General features: G+C 36.4%; 1 pseudogene; it reads left to right on the top strand.

Moving 5' to 3' along the window:
- The first annotated feature begins 11,888 nt into the window (after positions 1-11,888).
- On the top strand, positions 11,889-15,758 carry LOC113080794 (transmembrane protein 56-B-like; annotated as a pseudogene).
- The last annotated feature ends 696 nt before the right edge of the window (positions 15,759-16,454 follow it).

The raw sequence follows: 16,454 nt of genomic DNA, 5'->3' as shown, positions 1-16,454 counted from the left end.
GGAGTTCATTAGCAGACCAGCTCAGTTCCTTAGGCTGAGCCTCGCTGCAACGGGCCTGGAATGAACAGAGCGGGGAGAGGATGAAGAACAAAGATACACTGATCCACAGACAAACACGCTCCGAGGAATTGTGACTGCTGATCACCATTAATTCATTACTCGCAGTAGAGAAAACAGGCCTGGTGAGAGAGCAGTGAGAGTATGTGAGGGAAGATTGTTTGTTTGTCTCTCCAGCCCAATGTGAAATGTGTTCAAGCAGCAAAAAAAGCTAAACAAGCTGCCCGTTTTCTGAAAATCTGGCTGCGTTTGCTTTAGGAATGCTTATTATATCCATACAGGATTGCCTCAGTTTTCTTTCAACCAAACCATTGAATCAGTTTAGATTTATATTTCGCATTATTACGATCATTATAGTAGGTGAACGATTGAGAAGTGGGCTTTAATGAGAACCACAGATGGTTTATAGCTGCTCTCCCAGTTTAAATTTCCCTGCATACAAGCTGAAACCATGTGTCCATGACATCCGAGACGTCCTCACATGCCTGTGGATATTTTGTTTTTTTTAGCAGAACGCTCACTTTCCCTGGCCGCTCCGAGCCTCTGAATTTCAGAACCAGGAGTTCAGTATAGATTCTTCTCCTTTCAAATGCTACCAAGCGGCCTCTAGCCATCTCCATTTATCCCCCAGATACTTAACTCTAAAAGGAATGGATCTTTTCTCGACGGAGAGGAGGAAAACTGTGCTGTATGTTGAAATGCCAAAGGTTTACTTTATTAATTAAAAGGAGTTTCTGTTATAGTACCTCCTGTTAATCTAAAACAGCTGGATTTGAGTTGGGAATTATATGTTATCTCCAGAAAGCCCCAAAATAACTTACTAAAGCCCAGGTAGACGAAGGCGCAATTACAGCAAGGTGAGCACGTTTCTGGACTATCTGAAAACAATGCCACATATTTTATGACATAAGCTGAACAATACAGGCCACATTTCTCCAGCATGATGTGAACCCTCTCATATTTAGTTAGCTTATAAAAAGAAGGTACGACTTCCTCTGTTTTACAAGCAATTAGTTAACTAGTTCTATTTACAGGCGGAAAACAGCACAGGAATTATTTATTTTAAATCAGGATATTGGTTGTTGCGTTCTTTAAAATTCCAGTACATAGATTGTTTTTCTAAAGAACTGGACTGTAAAAATTCTTTGTAGAACTTAAAAGAACTCTAATGCCTGCAAAACTGTTTTTGGTTCTGTTAGGAACCTTTAAAGAGTGTAGATGTAATGCATTGGTGGATGTCATATGAAAGCAATGGAAGCACATTTGCAGATGCATTAACTTTAGATTTACAACAAGAGCAACACAGGCATTTACAGCCCCGGGGATTATGACATGCTCTCAATTTCCATAAAAGATGAATCGCCAACCAGAGAGGAATGTCTTCGCACATTGAGGGAAGAGTAGCACACATGTGAACAAAATCTGAGACATAGTGGTAGAAAGGAAATAGGCGCTCACTTTGGCAGTGAATCCACTGAAAGAAAAACAGACCTTCTTACTGTACCTTTTTTTTTTTTTGGTGTGACTGGCTGGCATTGTGCCACAAAGTCCAGTCTGTTGCATGAGCCATTTTGAATGGCTTTGTTAAAGAGGAATTCAGCGGAAGAGCCCAGACCTCACTGGTCTAAGTAATGCAAAGGTTCTGGAACATTACATAACCTAGCTATGAATGCATAAACCACTGCTCTTATACTCTCTCTCTCTCTCTTTCTCTCTCTCTCTCTCTCACACACACACACACACATCAGTATTTTTTCAGACTGCAGGACTGAGGTGGAGTTGATCCAAACAGAGGGTTGTCTGTAACTCTGAGCCTGTTTTCCTTTAAGGGAGGAATGTTCGTCTGGTCAAACAATCACGTTTTTGCTTAGGTTGTTGTGAAAGAACAGAACTAGTTTGGATTAGTTAGTGGTTCTTGCTAAAGGTTATATATATATGATATTTGTTTGTAATGAATTTATATAGCCATACATGCATTTAATCTAATTTTAAATATCTAAACAAATGTAAAGAGTCCCACTGGTGTCAGTCAATATGTCGACTGATATGTATACGATGCCTGATTGATATTTCGCCAGTGGTCTGACAGAGCAAATCTTTATCCCCCCTCGGATCTACTCTGATTTCTCCATTTCAGCAATATTGGCATCATGACACGATGTGTTTTGCTGTAGCCTCTCTCTAAAGTTGGTAAAATTTTCTTTGTTGTGTACTATGTATATATATATATATATATATATATATATATATATATATATATATATTAGTGCTGTTAAATGATTAATTGTGATTAATCACATCCAAAATAATTTTTGAGTGTGTACTGAATATATATATATATATATGTACACAAAAACACGCATGTATTTATGTAAGAAAAATTTGTTATGTATATATTAATCTATAATAAAATAAATAACTACAATAAAATAATAATATAAATGAATATACATGTAAATATTTTCAATATATTAAACTATAACAAAATAAATAACTCGAATCAAATATAATGATGTAAATGTATAAATGTATATACATGTAATATATTTTATGTGTTTGTATTTATATAGAAATAATACATCAACACAGTACATATACATATAGTATGCAAACAAAAACTTTTATTTTGGATGTGATTAATTACGATTAATCATTTGATAGCACTATTATATCTATTTTTATATGACAAAAACAAGAAAAAATATGTGAAAAATACAAAAAAAATTATTGCATATAAATTCACAGTTTAATGATTACTATACACATAAGTTAACTTTTAAGGAAAAATTGCTTATAAATAAACTAAATAATGTTTAAATACTTTAATTAAAATGTCGAAGATATTTGGCTACATGTCAAATAAATAAATGCTTTGGAAAAGCATATTTTGCAAAAAGCACTTTCTTTTTTTTTCAATTATTATTATTTGTATTTTACAATTAGTTTCATATAATTATGAAATATAATTTTATCCACAGTGATGCAAGTGCTGGCGAAACTTAAAATAGAGCCTGATTTATGCAACAACATATCCACTAATGATTTCCTCCTGAGGCCCCAAAATTGATTCCAGATAATTTGACACTCATAAATGTCTTCAGGCATTGTGAGTTCAAGAAACTGCACATTGTACATTGGCAGGCAGCACAGAGACTATTAATAAAATAAAGCTCAAAGCAGCTTTTACTCAAGTCAGGCCTATTTCATTGTTCCTGTATGTGTTAGTTAAGTCAGCCCGCTCTCTGTTTCCTCAGGAAGAGCCTCGGAGGATGGAATCCTTTCCTCATGGAGCCTGATAAAGTGGAGGGTGGAGTGTGACACAGATGGAGGAAAATCATGTCACTGTGGTGATGGATTTCATTTACACAGGATTTGGCATTTGGGAAGTGAATGATCTGGAACCATGTTGGGTTGTGAAAGTCAATGCTAAAATTAAATGTACTTTATTAATCTGATTACAGTAATTACTAAAGACGTCTCACTTTGGACATGGGAAGTGAGAACTCTTATTAAATCTGTGCTTGTATTGCTCCTGTGCAAAATCACAATCGCACCACTAGGGGTGAACTGTGTAGATTGACTGCTCTCTGGTGGTGAGTAGAAAAAAAATGCATTTTTATAATTTGTAAAAAATGTAACCTCTTGGCACCTGTCCAGATGCTTAATCATACCTTGTCCTGCCCTCATAAAGGTTTGGCACCTGCCTGTGTGTGGACCACAGTCTGTGGTGCGGATTTATCATGCATTTTCGGAAATAAACTGCCAAACGTGACAAACGAGCTATTCTAGTGCCCTAGTTTATTCACCACAGGGGGTCAACATTTGAACAGCCCACCTGTTTGTTCGGTCAATATAATGTGAACTTTGTGTGTAGGCTATATACCAAACATCAGGTTAAATTATAATCCAAGTTTCTGAAAAGTAGCTTTAAAAGTTGCAGTTGTCTTTTGTGAAGTGGCCTGGTGTGGGAAAATAACTAGGGCTTTTTAAAATCACCAAATATAGCTACAATTATTTTCCATTTTTAAAAGAAACTTTAATCTCTGACAAAGCTTGGATCATCTGTGGGAAACCCCTTTTACCTGCTATCCAGCATTTTCATGAATGGGGGGAAAAATTGAAAAATATTTCCTAAAAATATCCGAATAATAAGAAAGGCGATTAGAGGAGAGTACTGATGGACGGTGCTTCATTAAATAGTTTGCCATGTGGTTGGAGTGCAGTGGTGTGTGGTTCTGACCTAGCTATTTTTAGCTGTCTGGGACAAAAATAAAAATGGCTCAAATTTTTCCAGATGATCATCTAAATATGTCCTGCTTATGGCAGAAAAAAGAGAAAAACAAAAATGACCAAAAGGAACCTTTATACTTGGGGATGTACTAAATAATGTTCTAATACTATTATTAAAGTCCACATGAAATCAAAATAGCACATTGCTAGTCTTGATGTAACCGATTGATCCGTGCAAGTTAATCCTCTGAAGAAAAAGACTCCTGGCATCAACTTTAAAATTTCAGTGCTTAGTTACATTTACGAACAACAAAAATCAAAGAGAGGTATTCACGAGTGTCGTGAACGAATAGGTTGTGTCTAATTCATCTTTTAGGTGAGCAAATTGTTCTCGACTCTTAAAGGGATAGTTTACCCCAAAATGACACAACATAATTTAATTAAGAATTGTTAATGTAGAATTGTTGAATAAATTATGTTCTTTTGTTTTCTTTGTGCACAAAAAGTATTCTGGACTCGTAGCTTCATATAATTGAAATTGAGCCACTGATGTCACATGAGCACTGATGTCATATTCTGGACTCGTAGCTTCATATAATTGAAGCTGAGCCACTGATGACACATGAGCACCTTTCACGCTGCCATTACGGAAAATACATGTGTAATATGTCCCGGCAATTGTTCCCGGGTCATTAGATTTTGCCCTTTTCACACTGCCAGTGATTACCAAAAATATGTGCGTGCATTCACACCATAGACTGTGTTTCACACACAACCCGTAATGGTCCCGTAAAGACACGTGACATCAGGATGTGAAAGTGCGTTAACTTTCACTTAAGCTGTGGCGAAGGATCTCAGATTCAGCACGGATAGTGAGGAGCTAACTGATCTCTTCTTTATTACAGTTTGCACATATTTTTTTAGTTGCAAACATTGATCTGCCTTCAAAACACCCGCTAAAAGTGTCATCATTACGTCACACCTTTTACAGCATTGGTTCTGGCTTTTGTTCACATAGAGCTCATTCCGGGACTGAACCCGGCAATGTTACTAGGTCCCCGACCCGGGTTCAATCCTGAATTAATCCTGGACGTGTTTGCATTCACACAGAAGGTGACCAGTTAATTTTCCGGGTCCAACGTGCAGTGTGAAAGGGGCTATGGACTGTTTTACCGGTGTCCTTGCTATGTTTCTGGAATGGGACATTGCTGGTGCATTGCTGTCTATCAGAGAGCTCTCAGATTTCATTAAAAATATCTTAATTTGAGCTCGGAACATGAGGATGAATAATTAATTACATCATTTTCAATTTGGGGTGAACTAACCCTTTAACCCTTTAACTTTTTCGTTCACTTAGGCACTGACTCTTTTCCTGACTCACGAGCCAATAGCGGACTGTAAGAAAGCATCACATTGGTTGGATCTACTAAACGAAGCTCGATGAAACCCTGGCAGCGGACTAATGGAGGAGAGTTTTTCTTTGCAGGGAAAATACTTATTACATTTCCTGAAGACTGTTTTTTTTTTTAAACAAATTAGTTGAGAGAATGATTCAGTCACAAAGATTTTTTTTTTTTTTTTTGCCACCTAATTTTACTGGTGTAACGATAACCTGCAGAAACGGCCCCTGAATGAATCCTGTTAGTGAATACATTTAAAAGACTCGACTCGCTGATGAATCAAACTTCCCACCACAACAGATGACAATATCCGTGTGTGAATATCTCTTTAAGAATGAAGCTGAAATTGGATCCTCTCGTTCCCTTACTTCCACCACCACATACAGCAATCATTCTCAACATGCTCTCAACGACGCGCGCTATAAAACCCACTCGGATCGCAGATTGAGATTATTATAAGGACCACCAGTTTTATCTGTTTGATATGAAATCATGCATTTCATATCGCCGTGGAGGGAGGAAAATCATGCATGTGTCTAATTGACGAAAAACAAGGATTTGTTTCATATCAGACCATGTTTTCAGACACCATGCACAACTAGCCAGCAGACGATACCATTGATGATCGATAAGAGGTAAACATATGGTTAACGCATGTATTTCGTTATATTAGATCATATTTTTATGCACAAGCGTTGTGTTTTCAGTCAGTATTGCGTTATGATTTGGCCTAAAGAAAGCAGCAGGCATGTTGATAACACGAGTCAATATCCGTCCATCGCAATGTTTTTTACATAGCTTTAGTAGAGATGTGATTCAGGATTTGTGTCTACAGGCTGTCAGTGCTGAATTGCGGTTTTTGATGTATATTCAGCAAGCATTCATCTTAATAAAATGTTCATCTAAGCACAAATGTATACAATTATATGTGTGCATGTGTTACACAAGCAATGCGGTTCAATGCTGCACACCAGCTGGAGTTAAATGACCGAGTTTATTGACAAACGTAGGCTTCAATATCATCTAAAAGCCAAACTCTGAGTGGAATATTTGAATATTTATATTCATGCGTGCGAGTCTACGGTGAAAATACTTGTCAGTATGAAGGGAAACATTTGTTCAGGTTTGCGAATAGAAAACATTAATTTTCTCTGTATTTAATGGACATGCTAAATGCAAACTTTTTTAACGTATTCGGCATTTTTCATAAAAAGAAAAGAAAAGTTTCTGACTTTTAAAAACTTATTTTCTGCTGAGGTCTTTTATTCTGCTCTTCCTTATTTTGGTTTACTTTCAGTTTTGAGAGCTGTGATGTGTGTACAGTATATACAGATACCAAATTAAAATGATTTATTTTGTTCTTTTATAATCATGTAATGTTCTTAGAAATGTAATATTTGTAGTCATGCATTGTTTTGGAAAACATTGATGCAATTTGTTTTAAAGGTTTGATTTGATTGGCTCTTAAATGTCATGTGGTACAACTCAAGCAATGTTAAAAATTCTTTTGCTGACAAAAACGAAGACAAAAACAAATTTGTAATTAATAGATCTGCAATCCATTGATCAATTTTATGAAACTACAATGGTATTGACATCAGATACCATCATTATACCATGGTATCTGCCATAAAGCATATAGGCCAATATTTGATAGTGTGATAAGTAAAAAAAACAAAAACAAATTCTAAATCGTGTTTTTTCAGGCCTTTAAAAAAGAAAAGGAAAAAAAAAAACTTTTTTTTTTTTTTCTGTATACATATGTTTGCTTGTGTACTTGGTAGATTGTGTCAGGCTGCTTTTGCACTGCAGTTTCCTCATGGGTTTAATAAAGCATCCATTTAGCTATCCATCCATTATGCTGCTCTATGAGCCTTTCTTTACGCAGCAGATCTTTCATTCATAAGGCAGCACTGCTTCTCTTAATCTATGATGCATTTACTCAATGCACTAAACTAAAGCATGCCAGCAGTGCAGCTTTGTCAATGCTTTGATCTGCCACCCACATGACAAACCTGTGCACCAGTAAGGAAAGCATGTTAATCTACCCAGTCATACATTTTTTTTCAAAAGTTTTTACTATTGGCTTTTAGTTTCTTAAACTGCATGTTCACAAATGAGATACATGTACACGGAGCAGAAAACCTGCAATCACCCTTGTTCATCTGTGAAAACTGCTGAACTTCCTGTTACTATTGCTTTATGGCCTCTTTGGACATCTGCCCTTCACCCGTATAGGAACTATAGTACACCCACCCTCACCCCTCCTCTATGTGTGCATGTTGCCTATTGCTACATAAGGAACATCTAAATTTAGAGACCGCATGTTTTTTGACTCTTATCGCCACATGAGGAGATGTGCTGATGTCAAAGTCTCTTAGTTTAGCTGTTTGACCATGTCCGAAATAATGTTGACTGCAACTCCATTGATTATGACCGCTTTAATTCTTGTTATGTGTTCATTAGATAAGTTTGCAGATTTTCGACCAGCTTTGTTACAGTGTGTATAGTGGTTGGCTGATATGGATTTTGTGATGACTGCTATAAAGTTGATATTAATTATATTACACCATTTCGTTTAAATAACATGCATACCAGTTGCTACAATTAAATTTAATACATTTTCTAATTTTAATAAATTAGAAAATTAATTGCAAAATATTGTAACTTGATAAACTTCTTGATTCTGTAGTACACCTATAGTAGTTTTCACAAATAAAGAAATGTTTAAAAAAAATATAAAATAAAAAGGAAGTAAATGCTAACTAACAGTGCATTCTGTAATCTTGTAAGGTTTTGCACATTCAGAATAATTTTCTTAAATAAAGACCGGGCAATGCTAATTTTACATTAACTACACATCATAAATTGAAGTTAATAAATATAGCACGGTATAGTTTGTTTGTAATCAATGATTTATAGATTATGCTTGCGTCTACAATCATAACAAACAGGACAACTTCTCTGCAAAAAAAAAAAAAACTAGTGTACCACTAGTTTCCTGCACCCTGATTCCTGTTTATTTGTCAGCAAAAATCTGCTGGATGATACAAAACGCATTTTTTGCATTATCCGGAAATCATTGGACCGCTTCAGGGCTTTTCTTTCTCTTGTTTGTCTAGTCATGTAGCAGCAATTTAAAAAATAATTTTGTGTTTCTAGTGCATAGACACAGCCAAGTTTGTCAAGCCTGTCTTGCCAGCGTTGAATTCTCTCTTTAAAGAGCCACACAAATGGGAAATCAAAAATTACCTGTATTACAGTGTATGATGTAGCTGTCCATCAGTGTAAACGATGTGCAAAGTAATTAAACCAAAAAGTACACGATTTATAAAGTTACTGGCTTCTAAAGTAAGGAGTCGACTCTGAATCGCTGAAACGAGTCGTTATAGATTTCAAATCTTTTGCCCATCTCTATGTACGTCACTAGGAACACTTTGCATAATAATCTGCGCCTACTGTCTTGGGAGAAACGTAACTCTGACATGCCCCACCCCCACACACAGACGCTCTGGTTGGTGTGAGAGCATCATGTCGAGGAGACCGTTTGTTTTATTTTCACTGCCAAAGAATGAAGATCAGAAGAACCAATGGCTAAAATTCATTTTCACCACAATACCAGAGCAGTACAACAAATCCCTTTTGTTGTGTTCACAACATTTCACTGATGACTGCTTTTCTAATCTCGGTGAGTACAGCGGGATTTTCAAAGCGTTTGGCCATAAAAGATGGTTCATTACCAACTTTATTTAGAACAATGAGCATCTCCGAATCACAACGCGAATTATGATTATGAAGTTTTCTCCCGAGCATCTTATCAGTATGTGTGCTGTCTGCAGCCTTTGTTTGTGCTGATTGTCATGTACAAACACGTCATTAAAATGAAGTGTAACTCCGTAAATACTCAACGAAGAGACATGAGAGATATATCTAAAGAAAGTTTGACATGTCTTCTTTAAAACTAAACAAGTGCTGCTAACAGATATTCTGTGATAAAGTAATCCATATGAAAACAACGCGATGTCTGTTTTTCATGTCTCCCTTCGTTATATCCAATGTGACACACACACAGAAGAAAAAGCAGCGAGACTGTTCAAGTTTTTTATTTTACTGTTTGCTTCGCGATGAGAGGAATAAGACATAATTCACCCCAAACAGATGCTAACGCATAGTTTACCGTGGAGGTGTGTGCGGAACAACCAATCCAAACTGCTTATGTTGACCAATCAGAACACAGTATGCTATCGAAAGGTGAGGTTTAAGGAAACTGAATCTTTTGAACAGCTTCGCGCGAACCGTTTGGGGATCTCTGAGAATTGAGGTAATTTTAAAATGATATTTTGACAAAATGACAATGTTTTTTAACCTTGGATGGATTTAAACCTAATGTAAAGGACTTATAAACAGTGATAGGAAGCTTAGAATTTTCATCTTACTGGCTCTTTAACTAACCCAATGTAGACACATTTGCTGAACCAGTGGTATTTTGGGGTGGAACCGCTTTTTTTGTCCACTCATTGGGAGACTGGTGTAGGGAAACCTACAGTTTGTTACCACTAGTGGTGAAGAAATGACACACTTCACCTTTTGGGATATTGAATATTGAATTTAGGGAGGTGGGATTGGCTATTGTTTGTTTTAGCAATAATGAGCAAGTTAAGGCATGTGAGGATGTGTGAATGACCTCCTGTGTGAATGACCTCATTTGTTTCATTTGCATCTCTGCTGATATGCAGATCTCCTTTCATGACCGTTGGAAGTCTGCTTGTTGTGACATGTAAAAACATTAGAGACTGTGTGCTGCAGATGATGGTTTAACGGCTACATCTGCCATTGATGTGTCAATGTTGAGTGGATATTCATTAGTTGTTTTTTGTAATTATTGTTTCTCTGCTGAAGGTTTATAGTGTAGATGACCTTAAAGCTAGTAAACCGATTAAAAGCCACAAAAGTCCAATTTCCTGGTTTTCAAAAGTGTGTCAGTTTCTTCTCGCTACACTCTCAGTGCAATGGGTTCATGTTTTGTGTTTTTCTCTCGTGCTTTGAACACTTTTAGCCTCAGGTAAGAGTGCGATTCATGTTTTCCATTAGCTGTTATGGGCCAGAGGTCTTGAAAGTAGATCAGCAGGAGATGTTATGAGCTATTAGATGCCTTGTGGAAGATGTCTTGTAAAACAACCCTTCTTCCTTGAGGTTTCTTGAATTTCCCGGTCTCAAGGATATATATGTACTGATATTAGTAAAATTGTGAAATATTATATAAATGATATATATATTGTTATTATTATTTTATTATTTTAATGTGTTGTAGTGCCAATTATTGAATGATACAGTGAATTAAATGCTTGTTTACAGATGAAAGGTTTAATCAAGTGATGTGATATTTGATATGGTCTAACCTCTAACTAGATTTAGTCCAGCTAACCATTTAAACATTAACCCAGTGCCTTTTTCCTCAGATGATTAACCATATACACTTGCAGGAAAAAAGGTACAAAAGTTGCCACTGGGATGCTACCTTTTCAGAAGGTACACCTTTGTACCTGATTTACCCCTAAAGGATGCAAGATGTTAACTTAAAGATGCATATAGTATTACCTAAATAATACATATCTGTACTTAAATGGTATACATTACTAGTTACTGCTCCAGTTACGAATTTTGTACCTTTTTTCCCCCTGAGTGCATGAAAGACACTTTGTACAGGAAGTGAGAAAAGCGCAGGCGAGCATGAATTCGATCTACTGTATGTCTTTTGCTCTTTGTGCTGAATGATTGAAACGCTGTGATTATTTTAGCCCAAGGTTTATCATTATGGATCACTGCTTTCTAACTTTGTGCCTCAAAGGGGACATGTTTTTCTGGTGCACAATCACTGCACCAGACTGCAAGAGAAACTGTTTGAAAACATGACGAGGACAAGGTTGACATTTAGAGCTAAGCTCAATATGATCTGTACATACAGTACTTTTATAAAGGATAACGTCTAATGCCATTTATGACACTGAAGCCCACTTTTGACTCCAGAACAGTTGTCCAACCATTATGTGTAACACGTCTGAGATTTTGGAATGGTCAACCAAGTCTTGCATCACTCCTGGCAGCAATAATATCAACCAATATGATGCTTTAACTAAGTCTGAGAGGTCTGATACTGTGACACTTCCCACAGCCTTTATTCGTTTTATGAGTGCAGATAAAAACGTGGGTTTTGCATCACCTCGTTTCCCTTTGCTAGCACAGTAATGGTAGAGGGCATGTCTGTTAAACATTTACTTTGCTTTTCTCCTGGAACGGTGAGTTTTCCGTCGTGTGATTTCAACGGGACATTGATGTTCGTGTCTTATTCTAAAGTGTTTTTCTGCTCTTTCTCTTTCAGTGGGGTCGGGTGGCCATGGACCCCTTCAGCCAGCTGATCCTGCTCATCTCGGTGGTGAGTTTTTGCACTTTCCAGTGGCTTTTTCACAGCGTGAGCCCCTGGGTATCGTCCAGAATCAGCCCTGGCTTCCTCAAACTCTCCCACAAACAGAAGATCGAGTGGAACTCAAGGTACACAAACATGATTTGTGCCGTCTGTTGGAGTGCTGGGACTAGTTCTGCATTTCTCTTTCCATGTATTACCTTCTCATTTTCAGTGTTCCTTAAGTTTAAAAGAGTAACTGTAAGCTGTATGTGTTTGATTCACTAAAAAGAACTGACTCACAAGAGTCATGTGTTTAGGAATCGGACTGCACTGGTTGCACGGTGTGGTTCTGATTCATTCAAAGAACTGACTTGGAAGACTAATTAATTTTGGAGTTGAATACACATAACTAGTTGCACTGTATATGTTTGACTTGCTAACAAGGTCCAGCTCAAAATACAAATTTGTTCAGGAATCATTTAGAAAACAGGTCAACCTGTGTGGTTTTGATTCACAAAAAATAAATTATATAATTTATATATTTATATAATATATTATAAAGAGTTGTTTAGGGATTGGACTACTGTGGTTGCAGGGTGTGGGTTTGGTTCATTAAAAAGAACTTTTGGTCAGAAATCAATTGGAATATCTCCGCATACTGAATGCTTTACTTAAACCAACAAGTCATTTGTTAATAAATCATATTACACAGTTTTATTTTTTTTATTTTTATATATTTACTAAGAAGAACTGGGTCAAAAGACTCAATAGCCGCATTTCCACTGTCGGACCAGTGCGAGCCAGGACTTAAAGCGGGCCGGCGGGGCTCATAGCCTCGAGCCAGCAGCACCGAGGCCAGAATAGCGCAGGGTTTCCACAGTCAGGGCCTGAAGCTCCGCTGCGGGTCACTAAAACACGCCCTTTGCACGCCTCTCAGAACAACGTTTCACCAACAAAGAGAAGTTATCAGAAAACTAAGAAATAAGTCACTGGAACATGCGCGATCACAAAACGAACATGATAAAAGCGGCTGTTTGTTTGCATGCTTTGTTATATATTCAAATTCAAAAGCATCGATGTTTTAACTATAGAATAAGTGATACATTGATCATATTGATTTAATTTATCAGGACTCAAAATTAATCACACATAAATACACTTATTTCTATTTTATTTATTTTTAACGCTTATGAAAATAGCCTGCTTATTTAGTCGAGTCGCCATATTTAGAATGAATGATAATATCTGTATTTTTATAAAAGCTCCCGAACAAAAATTATAATATTTTTTTTTATGATAGGCAACGTGGAGCTAAACTCTCGAGACGAGGCTTGTGACAGATAATATAAGTTACTAAATAAATACACTATTGTGATAGAGAATAAGAAGCTGATGTCTGATTTCTTCAAGCTGTCATATTTACCATGTTTATGCGTGCACAGACTTTTGCATCGCTTATAAATATTTCTGCCTTGTATGGTGATCATAATCCACATTGGATCAAGTTATTTCAAAGACTCACTGCTGACTGAAAGTGAGTTTTGAGCTTTACTTTTTTTAAAAAGTGTTTAATGCTGGTGTTATAGCTGTTAGCTTTCTGAAATGATCTGCAGCGCAGACTCTCATTTTTTATAAAAGCTCCCGAACTAAAATCATTATTATATTTTGATGATACACATCGGGAAGCCCCGGCGAGGCACGATCAAGCCCCGGAAGTGACAGTGGAAACGCATGCGACTGGCCCTGGCACACACTAGCACGTCCGGTTTAAGCTCGATAGTGGAAACACGGCTTTTCATTTATGATTCCTTCATCAAATGATTCCTTAATGAATGCTTTGATTCACTGAAAATAACTGTTCGTACTGATCCACTAGTTCATAAGAGTCATTTGTTTAGAATAAAAGCTTCAATACAATTAAAACTATAATAACCGTTCTAAACAGGCAGCTTGTTAAATATCACCAGAGGATTCGCAGCGGTGCTTCAGTTATTTCCCTGTTAAATGACTTATCAGAAGATTACACTGTAGAGATCGAGCTGTAAGCTGTCGCTCAAAATCACTAATGTCTGCATATGCGTATAGAAACTGGCAAGAGGCGAAGATGGCAGCGATAATGCTCATTTCAGCAGGCTGTCAAGAGAACGGCCAGCTGGAGGAGATCTTTAGATGTAGGACACAGCGCCGAGTTGATTGACAGCAGCCAATCGCTCCGTTTCGTTTGTTTCAACTTGACATTATTCAATGGGAGAAGCAAACCACTGTTAACACTGCTGTCAAGTCATAAAACCTTTTGCGTCTCTGCAGGACTGTGTCCACGCTCCATGCCCTGTTGGTCGGCCTCTTCTGCCTCTACATCCTGTTCTTCGATGAGGCAGTCAATCATGACCCCGTATGGTGAGTGCTCGACCTCTCACGCTGCATGCAGGGCATGCTGGGAAAGCGCTGCTCTCCACAGATGAGCAGGATGCTTTCCGGAACTGTTTGTGAACTGAAGGTGATCTTCCAGTAATCTCAGTGCCATGTCCTCATCTTTACCTCTACAGGGGAGATCCTGCTCTGGTGAAGATAAACGTGAGCATTACTACAGGCTACCTCATATCTGGTGAGAGCTTGAAAATTGAAATTAATTTTTAGTTGATTGCTTTTTGGGGGGTTTCTAGTAGATAGTTTAGGCTAGGCTAGTTTTACCAAAGAAACGCCTCAGTAGCTTTACCGTCTCTGACCATATTAACCTGGTTGCAGATCATTCTGTGGATTCTCTATTATAATGTCATGTTTTTGAAGGATGATATATATATATTTTTTTAATTAATTTTTTATTAAATGCATTCACTGATTTAGTAAAAAAAAAAAAAAAAAAAATCCTTTGACTTGTTGCACATTATTTGACCAGTGTAATGCATTTATGTATTTAATGTACATAAGCTGAAATGTGACTGATGGAGAAAGACCCAATATTATTTTTTGAAAAGGCTTTATGATAACAATATTTCAGAATGTTAATTTTAACATTTAGTATTATACTTTATTTTTTAAGTTTGAACAAACAATTAACAGTTGTATTTGTATCAACTAACTTAACAAAATTAATGAAACGCTGTAAAAATATATTGCTTATTGTTATCTAATCCATTAACAAATATTCACAAATGAGATGGTATTGTTTATTATTAATAAAAATTAAATTAGACCTTTTATTATAATATTTTATTTTAGTCTCCGTTTTCAAATTCATTTCAATATTTGAAAATGTTTTTTAATGGCAGGTTTTTTCGTTTTTGTTAGCTTCTCAAAAAAAAAAAAAAAAAAATATATATATAGCCTTGCAGCAATCAAAGGTGTTGGCAGAGACTTTATGAAAATCTCTGAAATAGGTTAAGATGACCACAGAGAAGAATTTTGGTGCAAATGTCCCTAGATCAATGTTTTCTTTTGAGATGTATGGTATATTATTGGTAAGCCGTGTTATTAGTAGTTATTTGAATGTATTAAATCACTTGTATGCTAAATTCATGTTCTTTAAAGAAGTTCTGACTCTTATTGCCTTTTTCTTTCTGTGTTTTTCCAGATCTGCTGCTTATATTTTACTATTGGAGAGCAATAGGAGACAAGTTTTTTGTAATCCCACCACCTGGCGGCATTGTATGCTTTACTACTATGTACTGGTGAGTCCCCATGTTGTCCCATAACAGAACATGCAGGCAAGATGGGAAAAGAGACAACCAAGAGTGAGCAGTGGTGTGTCAGGTGTGCAGCTGGTGCTGAAAGCTCTGTGTTCATTGGCTGACGCTCACCAGACCAGCGTTCCCTTATAACATAGCACTAAACTATAAACAGAGAAACAGGATGGTCAGAGCTGGAAATCAGTAACCTGTATGTTTTGAGTTGTGACCTTCTCTGATTGTAAAAGTGTCCTTCACAATGTATGTGTTCCTCATCTGTAGAAAAACAAACATTATATAAATATATATATATATATATATTATATATATATATATATATATATATATATATATAAAACAATTTTGTAAAAAAATATTAGAGATAAGTCGTGGTTGTTTAGCTAGCCAACACCTAATTTAAGTGGTTTACTTTTTTTTTTTTTTTTTTTACAATTTTAGATGCTTTAAATGGCATGTTGACTGCATGCATCACTTTTATTTATTCATCATTTACTAGGGTGCTAGTTACAGTTTTTTTTTTTTTTTTAAGTTGCATTTTAAAGCACTGTCATTACATACAACGCACACACATTTAGGGGATGTTTTAAAAATCCAACTTTTAAAGCTTTTATTAATCTCGACTATTGAGTCATTCTGTGCAGTTTTTTTTGTGCTCTGTCTAGTTTTTAACACTATAAA

This window comes from Carassius auratus, unplaced genomic scaffold, assembly GCF_003368295.1.
Source record: "Carassius auratus strain Wakin unplaced genomic scaffold, ASM336829v1 scaf_tig00032032, whole genome shotgun sequence".
NCBI lineage: Eukaryota > Metazoa > Chordata > Actinopteri > Cypriniformes > Cyprinidae > Carassius > Carassius auratus.
This window is presented reverse-complemented; position numbering and strand designations above follow the sequence as displayed.